Here is a 14436-nt window from a genome sequence, read left to right on the forward strand (position 1 = left end):
AACTGCCTTTTTTAATAATTTGAACAGCAAATGTAGCTTAATATGCATTAACATACATAGTGGAGACAGTTTGAGCACAACCGCAGAACCACAGGCGGCGTTCTGCTCTTGGATAAACAGCCAATCAGCATCAGGGGCAACAATGCAGTGTTCAGTTAAATGTCAGTGAAAGGTTTTGAGATCTGAGTTGGTTTAGGAAGGTAGGAAGGATTCTGTTTGGAGAATCAAGCTGGTAATTTATTCAACTTTCTGCTCGAAACAGATTCAGTCATTTTCAAACAACTCCAGTCTCAAAAAAACTCTTGAGATGAGACTGGCTGTCACATGGAACCTCTTTTAACTTTTATTTTGTAAAATCCAGCTTGATCAGAGAACTTCCTGCTATATTTAAGACACTGACTGCTCATAGCAACACCACAAAACCCCACTTCTACACATAGACACTGGTATCTTGACAATATTTGCTTAGCTTTTCTTCAGCAGGTAAAAGTCTGGAATTGAATTTTTATAAAGTTAAGGAGGGTTTATTTCAGCTGACCAAACAGGGAGATGAAAAACGGCTTCAAATTGATTTTGGGGACTAAATCAGGACGGTTATCCTGAGTGCCTGGCGGCTGCAGGGTGCTAACGTTGTGGCTACATGCAGTAGACATTATTATAGGCTTATGTCTGTCACAAAAACTTTGAATCCTTTTCAATGCTGGTCATTTCAAAACTTTGCAATTGTAGTTATTCTGTTCCCAACTTTTTGTTGGTGATGTTTTTTACCGACTTGAATTTGTACCCGTCAGTAGAACTGCCAGCAAGAAGTCACTTTTGATTATGTCAGGTTTAATAATCTGCCACATTTTTTAGAGTGAACTGATCCAAATGGGTACCAGAACAACAATAAATGAGAATATTGCATAATATTGTTTTTGGGAAAAATAATATACCATGAAATGTAATTCTATGTAAGATCTAAGTATTTTTGTGATTGCTTAATTTACTTAGTGACAAAAAAGTAACTGATACCCACACAGGTACTAAATGAAAGTTGCATAGGCAGGAAACTGACCTGAAGTTGAGCTTTTTTATGTTGAAATAAGAAAACTGTCTAAATGTTTGGAGGCATTATCTTTTTACACAAACGCATGCATTCTTACATTGATTTTTACATTTCTATCCATAACATGTCTTCCTTTTGAGGGAGTTTTAGTGGTTGCAGTGATTTATTAATGTAGTACAATTGTGTAACATAAAACCTGGCAATTAAATATAATTTTTGTGACTTGCAGGACTTCTTGGTGGTTTATTCAGCATATTATTTCCACACTTCTCATTGCATCCTCTTGGTGGTGCCTGGTTTTTGACTGGGTGTCCAAAGAAACCAAAAACTATTAGTTTAAAGACAAAGAAAATCTGGACGTCTTGTTGCTTCTCATAAATGGCCTTTAGGTTGAACCTACTGGATGGTTATTTATTGCGCCGCCAGATCTAATGCTGTCACAAAAGCAGATGATGTGTTATTAAACTACAGCACCATCATTTATTTAGAGCTGATTCAATTGTGGTGTTATTAGTTTGGCCCAAGGCTGAGAGCGTTAAGAGTTAATGTCGCCTGTTTGTCTTTGTATGCTTGTAATTTGGTGGAACCGTCGTCGGTTTCAAATCTCACTCCCTCACCTCTCAGTCAGAAAAGTGATGAGAATTTAAAAACCGCCCTTGGTGTGAAAAGGGCTGCAATACGCTCCTTTAACACGTAATGGCACGCTGTTGAGCTTTATAAAGAAAAATGTGAGGCTCCTCCTCAAATAACATACATGTTTGGTTTTAATTTGAAAATCCAGAGACTGCAACCTGGCAGCGCGTAGCTCTGAAAGCCAGCCAGCCTCCTCCGGTGTTGAAATCAATAATCATTTGCCAATTGTATCAGTTCCAAGAGAGCATCATTAGGAAGACCTCTGAGGAGACTTCAGCAACTGCTTTCAATATTTAACACACAAAGCCTGACATTACTCTTCTTGACTCCTGAATAAAGCATCCAACTTGCTGAATGAGTTTACATGCCAGATTAATGTGCTCGATGCGGCGTAGAAAAACAATCTAATTGTATTGATTGGTCCAATTTTGGTCTCCCTTGGGGCCAAATTCAATCCTTGATGCTGAGGCAACTTCTCCAGCTGAGGACAGAAGAAAAGCAAGATCTTCCTTTTCATCTCTGCTTGGATGGATCAGAGCGTTTACAGAGTGAAGGTGACACAAAGACTAGTAACTCAGCAACAACTGAACCTTAATATTCATGTTGGGGAAAACTGAATCATTAAAATTGATAGCTCACTGCAATGCTGCTAAAAATATTTGCCCCTCCTTTCTTTCCCTGTTTTTGGTGACTAGCTGTGTTTGCATTACAAATGTGTGGAAAAACTTAGTCAATATTCCACTAAGGTAAAAAATAAATAAATAAATAAATAAAATTTCGCAATTCTGGTGTTTGCATTAAATAAGAGACGCAATTAAAATTTACACAATAAGTCATTAAAAACATGCAGCGCCACCATCCTTCAACCACTTCCTGTCGTCGTCTTCTTTGTGGTTTCCACCAGTAGTAACATCAAGTAACTCATGTGATGAGAAAAAAGTGTTTCTGTTAGTTTTACCAAATAAATCAATTTCAATATGGTGAAAAAAAACTCATCCTAGCACCAAAACGTTTTATGGAAAATTAGTTTTTACAAAATTAGCATGTTTTCGTTAAGCAAATTTATTTTCAAAATGTCAAAATCCGCAATTATATGCTAAATAAAAATGCAGCTACTTACTCCTACTACTTCTTGGAAATTCATAGAAGAAAAACAAAACTGGAAGCATTTGTTACGTTTTTTACAATGAAATGATTCAAACCGTTTGAAAAACCTGTTCCCCTCCTCACCTGTGGTGGCGCTGCACCAAGAACCACTGAAGGAAATGACAGAAAACCTCGGAAGATGACACAAAAGATATTCATGCAATGTTGCTTGTTTGATGTCAAAATTTAAGTGTGACAAAATAAATCGAAAACAGACTGAAGAGTTTTGTATCTCCATTAAGAGTCTCTGAGATAAAATGCTACTTCCAATAGATTTATTTATTTCATGAGGGTTTGTGTTGCATTTCAGTAATTCTTCATTTTGGAATACTTTTCATGTGATATTGATCTAGGGCATTTAAAGCCTCAAGGATTTCAATTCTATATATTTTTCTTCAAGCACACATGAAAGAAAGTCAACAGCAGATTTTGAATAAAAATCAAAAGGCATATTGCAGTAGGTAGACTAAACACTTAGATTTTATGGTTCAGTTTAAATTTTATTACCAAGTTTAAAAAGCTTGAGAAATTTAGTACTTCACAACTTTGAATAATTTTTGCTAATTGCTTTTCTGCTGCAGGCAACTAGAGATCCGGTTCAAACCAACTTAGATTAAACTACAAATTAATCTGCCCTCATTCAAATGACAGCAAATTTACATCACAAATAGATTTAATTTAGAGATAATGATAATTACATCACATTTTAGACACAGAAAATCTAAAAATCCTAAAAATGTGAAACCAGATATATCAATCATTTTTTTCACTGTTCTTCAAAACAGAAATACATTTGACACACAAAACCCCCCTGCTGGAACCAAAGACTGTCTAAAACAGAAAGAAACTTACCAACCATGATGTTATCAATGCAAATTTAACAACCGAGTCGATTGTTTTCAGCAGCAGGACTTCATCTTTATGCAGAATCTTGACTTTAAGGAAATAAACAATAGAAAGCTGGGAAATAACAACATGGTTAATTTCACAGCAAAGACAGATAGTTCCCTTAAGGCAACAGCAGGTGATGTTTGTGAGCATAAAGTTGTAAATATGCTGTTTTACTATGATTCTAACTTTTTATGCATCACTGGTTTGCACAAACCAGGGGTCCCCAAACTACGGCCCGCCGGCCGGATCCGGCCCGCCACGTCATTTGGTCCGGCCCCCTGAACAATGCCAGATCTGGCCCGCCTCCTCATACCAGAGAGCATTCAGTGTTTTTTGTCATATATTGTATTTTCTGGTTTATATGTGGATTTTTCTTCAACCACCAGGGGGCTCTTGAGCAGATGTGAAACTAACTTTCCCTCAATGGAATGTATACCAGTCAGTCCCAGTCACAGTTTCACTCACGGTTTTTTCCATTTGCATTCTGGGTAAAAATCTATCTAAAAGCGCGAATGTCTCCTCGTCGTCGTCATCGTCGTCCCTCCCCCGTCGACAAGAATTTTCTAAGGTTTCTTTCTCCAAAAACTAAGACCGGCCCCCGACCAGAAAAAGGAACAGCTATGTGGCCCTCGCAGGAAAAAGTTTGGGGACCCCTGGCACAAACCGTCTGTTAATATAGAAGGGCCTGCTAATAAAAACACGTATTGACCCTTTGCAGCTACGTCACTAAATCATTCGAGGCGCCATGATGGACGTCAGAAGTGAGGGACGGGAGTATTGAACAGAGCTACTGAAACTGCTTTCCAAAGTTGTTTTTGCCCGTTTATCCGTGGCTTCTGGTTCCACTCGAGCTAATTTGTCTGTTAACGTAACTCAACTAGTTGGGGCTCATAAACGGCGGGATTTACAAAAGTTGGAAACAGCTAGCTTAGAAACCGACCCGTACCTCCTCCCTCCTGATGTGTTGATCAAATTACCAACTTTACCTGAATTCCCACCACATGATTTATATCATTATGTCAGCATTTCCCCTTACACCGGTGAAGCATTTAGGCGTGCAAAAAGCAATGCTAACCAGTTTTTTTTTTCATACATGCTAGGCTACATGACGGGCACTGTCTCCATGGTTACCAATGGTTAAACGCATATCTTCTCCATAATGAAACACAGATATCTAATTTCTAATCATACTTACTTATAAAGAACATGAACGTTAATCTTCTTATCTTGTAAAAAGTGTTCGCTGCAAATCCGCGGTTACACCAGGAGCTGACGGTCAATAGCTGCTGCTATCCATCGCCATAAAATGACAATCTGGTTTCTATCCTTGTCTTCTTCCGCTGCCGACCGCGCAGCATCCTGTGACCATTTTCAAAGTAAAATCAACTGACTAAAAGCGATATTAGACTACAGCTGTCTGTTTTTATGACAGGCTTTACAGGGGCGCTTTGGTTGTTTTGACGTCCGTCGTGGCGGAGTGGGCGGGGCTTTGAGTGTGACGTCACGCGTATAAGCGTGCATTAGCATGTAAGCTAACAGCTCTCTTTCTCATCCGTTCTTGAATTTCTTTGAATTGGGGAACAATGATGTGTTGCCTTTTGAGATTTAAACCTCCTTCATAGTCACACAGGTTTGATTTCTTGAATCTACAATTTTGGTATTAGTCCTGGGTGGGGCTATTGAAACTGAAATAAAATAAAACAAATAAAATAAAAATAAAAATGTAGGTGTGATTTAAGCAGAATTAACTGTGGACCTTTTCATTCCAGGTCAGGTTGGTTTGAATCGATTCCCCTCCGCCCCCAATAAATGAAATTATTTGGAAAATGCTTGGCTTTGTATTCACTCAGATTGTTTTTCACTTAGTAGAATTTGGTTGATGATCAAAAACATTTTTGTGCCAGAAAACAAAACCAAAATAATGAAATAAAAATAAACACATACTTTATCTCTTCATCAGCAGGCATCTTTATTGAACCACAAACACTGAAAAACTTGATTCAGTCTTTGTGAATCAAGTAAATTGACCAGGCCTCTTTTTTTATTTAAATCACCTTATTAATTCATTATAATAGCATAAATATTTAACTTGCTGTGTGTAATTAAATGGATTCTCAGTGTAAGAAGTTTTTTTTCCCCCCCGGTAAGTCAAAAAACAATTCTCTTGTTGGACGATTGAGTCTGTCAATTATTTCTCTCCTCTGGAGCACGGTGATGGAGTCCTCTGGTTCCTTTTAATCAGAGATGAAAAATCTAGTAGCCCCTCAGTGCAGTGAAGTGGAGAGCTTGCTTTTTAGGTTCCTGCAATATACATGACGAGCCATGTAGGACATCCATGGCTGGGTTACGTAACTCCAAATGGCGTCTTGGAAACAACCAGATCTCGCAGAGAGAGGCTGTAGTTCAGTTCAGGTATGGAAGCAAATCCTGTGTCATAAATGAATAATAATCACCATAGTAACTCCACGCTAATATCTCACAGGTTTTATATTAATGAATCAATTCGCAGGAGAGGAGATTCTCACTAAAACAAGCGCGAAATCTCAGACCCAGCTGCCATGTTGCTTCTCTCCGACTCTCCTGCATAATGCAAATGGGCGCGCTGCTGGAACAACGGAGGCTGATCAGGAATGCAGGGGGAGCAAGGTGTAAGGTGTCAGAGTCGGCCACGCAGCCCGTGCGTGTCCGCCGTACTTCCTCCGACACCCGTCCTACGCCATCGGCAGTGTGAGGAGTGATTGACTGGGAGGGTGATTATGCGTCTTCCAGCCAGGTGGTTGGCAGGCAGAGAGGCGCACAACACCAGATTGCTGCATCAGCCAAAGTGTGAGGCCACGGTTTCTGGGCGAACAGCGAGTCTGGACGAACATCACAGGAATAATAAAGAGATGCGGCGATGTCAATCATCACCCAAAATGTGTCTGTTTGGTTGCTCATCTTTATTTTTCTCCCTTCCCTTCCTGTTTTGTTGGCAGCAGCCTCTCCATCTTGCAGCTCGTATCATTAGAGGCTTTTGCCTTTTGAGCTCGAGCAAAGCTGAGATGGAAGACAGATGAAGCTGCGCGGGTAAAAAACCCGAGGTTCTTCGGTTCTTGTGGGACCGGAGGGGGAGTCTTTGATGTTGTGGAGTTTGGTGGAGGCAAATAACACACTTTGATATTTTTCACAAGCCATATTTGCTCAGAAAATAAATAAATAAAAGCATGCCCAAATAATCCTGGGAAAATATACTCCACTGAAGATGAGGCTTGAGGTTGCAGGTATTTATCTTACAAAGATCCTGAAAGCTCCAATTTTCTTGGGGAATCGGTGAACGAAGGCCTGTCCTGTTTTATTACACGAGCGAGAAAAATGAATGTTTATACGAACATAAAAGGTGATGCATTCATAAAAGTTGTGATGAGTGCATCTGTCTCCCGCGGCTGACATCCAATCTGAGACAAGCTGCCCCGGGAGATTGGATCCGTCCACAAAGTGAGTGGATTACTCTGTGATCGAATGAAAAGTAGACATTTGTAAAGGAAAATAATGAATCCTGGACATGGATCAAATAAGCACTTAATCAGGGTTTGATTACGATTACAAATGGATTACAAACTGAGAGTTATGTATATTTTTTGTATCAGTATCAAGAAAAACAAAACCAGATTTTGCAGTGAAGCATGTAAAAATATCTCTGAAAACTGATAAATTATTCAGAGGCCGATGAGATCGTTGAGATATTCTGTTCACATGTTAACATCAGAGGTTATGTGGGAGAAAAACATTAAATTCAAATATTATGGATCTCTGTGGTGCAGCTGGTAGCATTGTGCTACCAACAGCAGCCCCTTGCAGCCATCAGTGCAACAAAATGTTTCTGGAAAGGTTTTGCTCAAAAGGGTTAAAGACTACGGAGCCCCGTAGGGGACATATTCCTTTTGCATTCCCTTGTAATAAGTTTTATGTTTCCCTTCAACAAATTAGCAAATACACTATTTCGTAGTTAATAGTCACACATGTCAGTTAAAAATTACAAACATTTAAAGAGCCTCAGTGAAAACATTTTAAGTCTTTAATGCAAAATATTGATTGAAAATCAATTCCTTCACTGCATGTTTTTGTCTCTGTGTAAGGTTGAGAAAACGGCTCTTTATTAACATTCAGACTACCAGCACAAAAAGAGACAATAAAAACTGTCAGATGACTTTATTATCCCGTGAAAATAAGTCACAGGGAAAAAACAGAAACTTTTTACTGAAGGTTTCATCTTAGAAGGGATGGAAACCGCAAGTTTGACCTGCTTTGCTTTTGCACATAGGTTTGTGGTGCATTTAAATCCTAAAGAAAAAGATATAAAAGTTCAGATATCTCACAATCGAGACATTAACATACATGCAAAAACCTTATGATGTAGCAGAAACTAGGGTTTCACCGTAAGAAAGACTTTCAGTATGAAATTATGCCCCATGGACTGATGAGTACATTATTACAAGAGAAAGCAAAAGAAAAAAACCTCCACGTCCCCCATTCGGCTCCGTAAAACACCACTTAAACCTCCAAGCTAAAACTTTCCTGCCACCTCACCATGTGTCGCTCGGACACATTAAAGACCCCAGAAAAGCACATTGAGGTTTGCCCTTCACTTCTCTTTTTATCTGTCAGATAACGGACAGTCTCATCCAGCGTCGGTCCGCTCAGTGCGGCCTGCAGTCCGGAGCTTTCTGCTGCATCAGAGGGCTGGCTGCCTCGTCTGGAGGCCGCTGTGGGAGGAGGCTTGTTATTCGTTCTCAGTGAGACGCCAGGCACACGCTCTAATTAGGACACATCTCCTGGTGAGACAGACTGAGGTTTGACTACTCTTCCAGTCTAATCAGCTCTCCATCTCACTTTAGCTGCTTCAGAGAAGACTCAGTTGTCAAACAGACGTAACAACCAAGAGCTGGAGCCGAACAACGCTTTCCTCAATTTCACAGGTGTGAAACATGAAAGGCTCCAGCAGGAAGCGGCGTGTCCACCGCTTAGCCTTCTCTGTTTTTCTGCTAAAAACACTTTCACAGGTGGCGCCAACAACACTCTGACCTCTACGACTACAGGTCTAACAGGACTGGGCTGAGAAGGATTATTGTTCTGAGCTGGAAAAGATGTGATTGTAGCCAAATCTGCTGGCTAGCCTAGTTAGCCTGGTTTCCTGCTAATGTGGCTCCAGGTGAAAACTGAGCGTTAGCTAACTTGGACTACCATTCTGTCCCTTCTGCTTGGTGAGAAAGCAGCAAGTAAATGTTTTCTGGAGGATTTTTCTTCAATCTTGCAGCAAGATGCCAAAAATGGATTTCAGGAAGACACTGGACCGACGGTGTTAGCAGTAGTGAAACTACAAAAACAAAAAGTCTTGGTCTAGTTTCTCCTGCATAAATAACTCAGTACATTTGAAATAAGACAAAACTAACTTACAAGTAACTTTTCAGCAATATGCAGAAGCTTGATATATAAATAATTTCTTTGATATTGATTAAAACTTGTTCTGCTGGCAGATTAATTCACTTTTAACGAGACATCTTCTCCATGTTATAAGTGAAATAATCTGCCAGTTTTTAAGCATATTAAGGAGTTATTGATTTAAAACAAGCTCCTATATCTTTCTGAAAAGTTACTTTTAAGTTAGTTTTGTCTTGTTTCAAGTGTGTTAAGATATTTGCACTAGAAACTAGACAAAAAAACAGATTTTGTGTTTTGCACAGCATAAATAGCTAAAATCCATGAACACTTGAGGCCTGCCTCTAAAAACTCTTATATCTGCCTGTTTTAATAGCTCAAACCCTTTTATTAAATATATTAATATGAACAATGGAAACCATCTTAGCTCATTACCACAGAAGCTAAAATCTACGGTCTTTCTTATTTACGGTCTAGGTTGAAATAAAGGGAAAATGATTACCGCTCCTGGATTGGCTGCTCTGCAAAAACCAGGAAATAGAGTCAAAAAGCAATGCAGCTAAATATTTCAGCTCCTAGCTGCATTATCTTTTTAATATTTTAGATGTGCTCTGGGAGAAAAATCCTCAAACAAGTGGAAGACCATTTCAAGGAGCTACTTTTTAAGTTCTCGATAAGATCCAGTGTGATACTTTAAATATTTGGATATTTGTGGCAGTTTTTAGTGAATTTCTAATCTATTTTTATGCAAACAACCATTTTCTCTGGGAAAGCATCAATTATGAGTCATTAAAAAGCAGAAGATCATTAGATTTTACTTTATTTTGCTTTCAAAGCATTTTAACGTGGAATTATTAGTTATTTTTTTGCTAAATGTTTACATTTCCTCTCAGTCTTTAACTTCTTTTCCTCTCTGCTGCCCGCTGCTCTAACTCGGGTCTGCAAATAGTTGTAGAGCATGCACCATTACATGCTGGTGACTGTGCCATAGTTGTCAGCACTTCATTTTAATTTGGCTCCTACGCCACTGGTGATTTCGACCACTGGGACACCCTGTCGGCTGCAGAAGCTAAACTATTCTGAAACATTAGGACTGAATGAGGTGCACTGCTGAATCGCTGCCTCTGCAGTGTCAGCTGCTGTCTCATTCAGATAGCAGGGAACTTTGTGCAATCCCAAGAGATCATCACAAGCAGACGCCGAGAGAGAGAAGGAGAGGAGAGTCTTAAAATTTGCTGCTGCTTAAATAGAGCAGTATGTAATTTATGTTTTCCTGTAGGCGTGCATTAACACTTGCTACAGCATTGTTAACAAGTACATGTAAAAATGATGCCAGCGCTGCTGATTTGAGGGAAGATTCCTTTTCGGGAGTAAGCCTCCATCTTTGCCTCCGTCCTCATTAAAAATCTAAAAATGCGAATGGTGAGGCGACATTAAGCAACCGGGATTATGCTGGAGATGAGCTGCATCATCACCAGGAACATCACCGTCATCTGAATAAATAAAAAGACCGTCTTCAGCCGCCGTCAAGATTTTGATTTGGTTCATGTAAAAAAAAGGGAACAAAATAAAAAACTGATAAGAAGTAGGCTTATACTTTCCTACCTGATTCCATTTAGTTATTTATATTTAGCATGTTCTCAGTGGGGAAAATCTTTGATTACAAATTGAAAAAAAACACAATAGAATGAAACGAAAATGCAACAAAACAAGCAAACCAAATTACAATACAAAAAACGAACCAAACAATAGTTAAGAAAATAAACCCCACATCACGAAACTCAAAAAAGCGAAGAAACCCACAAACACAAAGGCGAAGGAAATCACAAAGACGAAACCGAGTGAGAGTGGAAAGAGGAAACAGAGTGAGTGAGTGTGTGTGTGTGAGTGTGTGTGTGTAAGACGGAAAACTAAAAAGAAAAGGAGAGATTTGACCTGCAAGCAATCTCTGGAGAGCCGTCCAGCAGCAGAGCCTAATCAGAGCCCAGTGGTGCTTGTTCTCAGGGATTGCTTTCCTCCAGCTCTCAGGCCTAATTAGGACCCCCGTGTACCGAGCAGAGGGGGCTGCAGCTCATCGCCGCCGCCACTGGGAACAGGCTCACCTGTGCAGGCTCAGAGACGGAGAAACGAGCCGTCGCCGAGAAATGATGACAAGGAGGCGGTCGGAGGTGGCGGCGGTCAGAGGGCGTGGCGGTCGGACGGCACAGCCTCCCTCCACCTGGAGGTCCTGCGGGTTTAATGAATGTTGGGACAGAGAGACACTCTGAGAAGAAACGGAGAAGATAATCCACACGCCTGAGTTGAGGGAGGGTCGCAGAGACAGGAGCATCTTTTTCTTCTCTTTTTCTGCTTTTAACAATGCGCCAGCTGTGTGAGCTAATGCAGAAGAGTGGAAGAATGAGAATAGGAGTCTAAACATAGCACAGATGAGAAGTTTCCTCAGCTCGACTTTCTGGATGTCAGACATTGGAAATCTTCAAAGCATTTTGCCAGCACATGGAAAAAACATGGAGGAGGGAGATGAAACAGTACTCATACAAATTAAAGCACTTGGCTTCTGAAGTATGAGGAGAACAGAGTGAAAATGGGTGTTAATTAGTGTTATTAGTCAATAAGACATATTTTCAGAGCTTGAACATCAAAAATGTCTTGGCTTTAGGATTAACAGGGTTGGTCAATTTGATTTGAGCCCTTTTTATCTTAACTGAGCTTAGTGTGGAGAAACAGAAATAAGCTAACAGCCAGTCAGCAACATGCAGGTATCACTTCCACCTCTTCTTAGCATCAATAAAGAGTTATTTTACTGATGCTATGAATCTAACGGTGCGTTCACACCAAACGCGTTTTGAGCGTCAGGCTCGTCTGGTTTACATTCAAAGTCTGTGGAGGCGCATCGAGGGCCTGTTGCGGCGCGTTTCAAGCACCTAGCATGGCACGATTTGAACGTTCGGAGCGTTTGACACTCAAAAGACGTTTGGTGTGAACGCAGCATTTATGACGTCGGCTCCGCCTCCATGCGTAAGTAGAGCAAACCCCGACAAACTGTGTTAAAATAGCAGGGGTAGTAAATGCGTTACGGAGACATTTTTGCTTTATCAGTCAACACTAATGCAGACACAGTGGGCAAGAAACTCTCTAACGAGTCGGACACCAGGTCTGTAAGGTTATTACCGGGAAATAACAGATAAATCAATGATCAAGCCCTACAGGAAAAATTATAAAGTCTGGTTGGATGTGAGAGTGAAACATTTTGCATGACAAAACAGGTGAGTAATTACTTAAATAATACCTGCTTGTGAAAATCTGCCTTCAGAAAAATGCTTAAAAATAAACCGCAACATAAAACTGTGCAAATGTAAATATAATAGTTACTGCAGTCTGTGTTTTCATGCTGCCATAGAGCTACCGTTGGAATCTACACACATATAATCCAGCACAGACCTTCACTTATTAGTCTGGAAATGACCAGATGTTTAGCATTGTTATCTTAATCAGACTGAGTTGTGTGTGTTTGACTTAGCTGGTAGCCTGGAGCCGTGAGCATTGAGTCGTTAGCTATTAGCCTTGAGCCGTTAGCCATTAGCCTTGAGCCGTTAGCTATTAGCCTTGAGCCGTTAGCCATTAGCTTTGAGCCGTTAGCTATTAGCCTTGAGCCGTTAGCAATTAGCCTTGAGCCGTTAGCCATTAGCCTTGAGCCGTTAGCTATTAGCCTTGAGCCGTTAGCCATTAGCCTTGAGCCGTTAGCAATTAGCCTTGAGCCGTTAGCCATTAGCCTTGAGCCGTTAGCTATTAGCCTTGAGCCGTTATCCATTAGCCTTGAGCCGTTAGCTATTAGCCTTGAGCCGTTAAAACGTGGGCCGTTAGCCAGATTACTTTCAGATAATTTACTACATTGTTTAGGTTAAAAACAGCATTTATGACAAAGGAGATACCTAAATATAGTTTTCTTTATTCACTTGTGTTCATTTTTTTATTTGTCTAATTAACCGCTACAGGGCCTGATTTGAGTATGAAGAAGCGTCATTATGACAAAAATGGGATGTTTACTACTACCAGTTACCTTCATGCAGATGGACATGGTGGTTCCCGTCTATCAGTTTCATTTAACTTTACAGCAGTAGCAGGCCATGATCTATTTCTTGTGTTATTCCAGACTCCTTTTTGGTTTTGGAAATATAATAAATTATATTCCGCCCTCTTCACGCTCTGAGTAAAGGCACATTCCACATGATTTCTTATTATTTTCCTCAAAATCTGCTGTGATAAACACTGGCAATATTGTCACAGGTCAGTTCCTCCAGATAAGGGAGGAATACTTCCAGAGAAATTAAGACCGTCGATTGGTCAGTTGCTGACAAACCCCCTGGAATGATTGGGGGAGGCTTGTTCTACGTCACCATGGGGGCGGAACCAGCGTCATATCAATACTACGCCACTGTGGACCTAAAGCAAAACTTGAATAAGATGGTGCCATGAATACAATAAAGAAATAAAAATACAGCAGATAAACATACCTCGCTGTCTGATCCTTCTCTAGAGGTTGAAATGATGTCATTGTAACTAATTTTCAGCATTCATTAAACTGCTTTAACTTAAACTGGCCTTTTCTGTTGCCATTTGTTATTCTCCTCGTGCTTCACCAGGGGGTGCGTCGCTCTCATGTGCCCCGGCTGAACCAAAATTCTGAATATTAGTTCCTACTTAGAACTTTCCTGAATATATGTCCTAATAGCACAGAAAATATACATAATGGAAAATAAAACACATTAACTAAAATTATGACATTAAAAGCCGGTTTCAGCCATCCTAAAAAAACAAAACAAAACAAAACAAAAAAAAACATTGTTGAGACTTGTTTACATAAATGCTTGTGGTTATTGATACTAAATTGATTGTTTGCAACTGTATAGGAAAAGGATTAGTGTTTTTGTATATATTGACCTAATACAACCTCGATGTTTTAAAGGTTCATGTAATAGTGTTAGTTTAAACTGCTGTGAAGATTTTTAACAGAGATTCATTGATCTCTCTTGGACTAGCCGTTAGCTTCTGCCTCCAGGATTTAATAGTGAATAGTTATGGAATGCAGGTCAAAGGTTAAAATATTTATATTCTTTCAGTCTTATTAATTCCTGAATGCCCTGTAAATTACTTTATTTTAGCATCTCTTATGGTCTTTTACAGAGAGAAATTTGGGAAAACAATGAGAACGTGATGTTCGTAAAATTACACATTTAAAAATTAACGGCAATAATTTGAATTATTCAGAGAGAAAATAACCTTGCTTAATATTTTAAATTCAT

General features: G+C 39.7%; 1 long non-coding RNA gene across 1 annotated transcript; it reads right to left on the bottom strand.

Moving 5' to 3' along the window:
• Positions 1 to 5662: 5662 nt before the first annotated feature.
• LOC103151422 (uncharacterized) lies at positions 5663 to 12115 on the bottom strand. Its single transcript, XR_001664677.1, has 2 exons — positions 11069 to 12115; positions 5663 to 7206 (listed from the first exon to the last, which is right to left on the bottom strand). It is a non-coding gene; the product is annotated as an uncharacterized LOC103151422 (long non-coding RNA).
• Positions 12116 to 14436: the final 2321 nt, after the last annotated feature.

The sequence above is a fragment of the Poecilia formosa genome, unplaced genomic scaffold (genome assembly GCF_000485575.1).
Source record: "Poecilia formosa unplaced genomic scaffold, Poecilia_formosa-5.1.2 Scaffold281, whole genome shotgun sequence".
Taxonomy (NCBI): Eukaryota; Metazoa; Chordata; class Actinopteri; order Cyprinodontiformes; family Poeciliidae; genus Poecilia; species Poecilia formosa.